Source organism: Arachis duranensis, chromosome 6 (genome assembly GCF_000817695.3).
Source record: "Arachis duranensis cultivar V14167 chromosome 6, aradu.V14167.gnm2.J7QH, whole genome shotgun sequence".
NCBI lineage: Eukaryota > Viridiplantae > Streptophyta > Magnoliopsida > Fabales > Fabaceae > Arachis > Arachis duranensis.
Window position 1 is genome coordinate 100,474,794 of NC_029777.3, and position 261 is coordinate 100,475,054.

Consider the following 261-nt stretch of genomic DNA (forward strand, 5'->3'; position numbering starts at 1 on the left):
GCCAACAGTAACTCCATATCCACAAGCACCACCTACATAATGATCATAACAATTATATTATATTATATATACAAGGATCACAGTCTAATCAACCGTTATAAATTGGGTTTAAGAATTTGTACACTAATCATTATGGCGTTAAAAAACGTTTCTCATCGTTAATTAAAATTTCTTTTCAATTTCAGCAATTTTTAAGCAGTATTTGGGCATATTATAAATATGTACAAATATCAAAAAAATAATATAAAAAATAATCAAAAA

The 261-nt window shown here is 25.3% G+C and overlaps 1 pseudogene; it reads right to left on the minus strand.

Moving 5' to 3' along the window:
• LOC107495113 (putative expansin-B2) overlaps positions 1-261 on the minus strand; it is a 3,165-nt pseudogene that overhangs the window by 1,994 nt on the left and 910 nt on the right.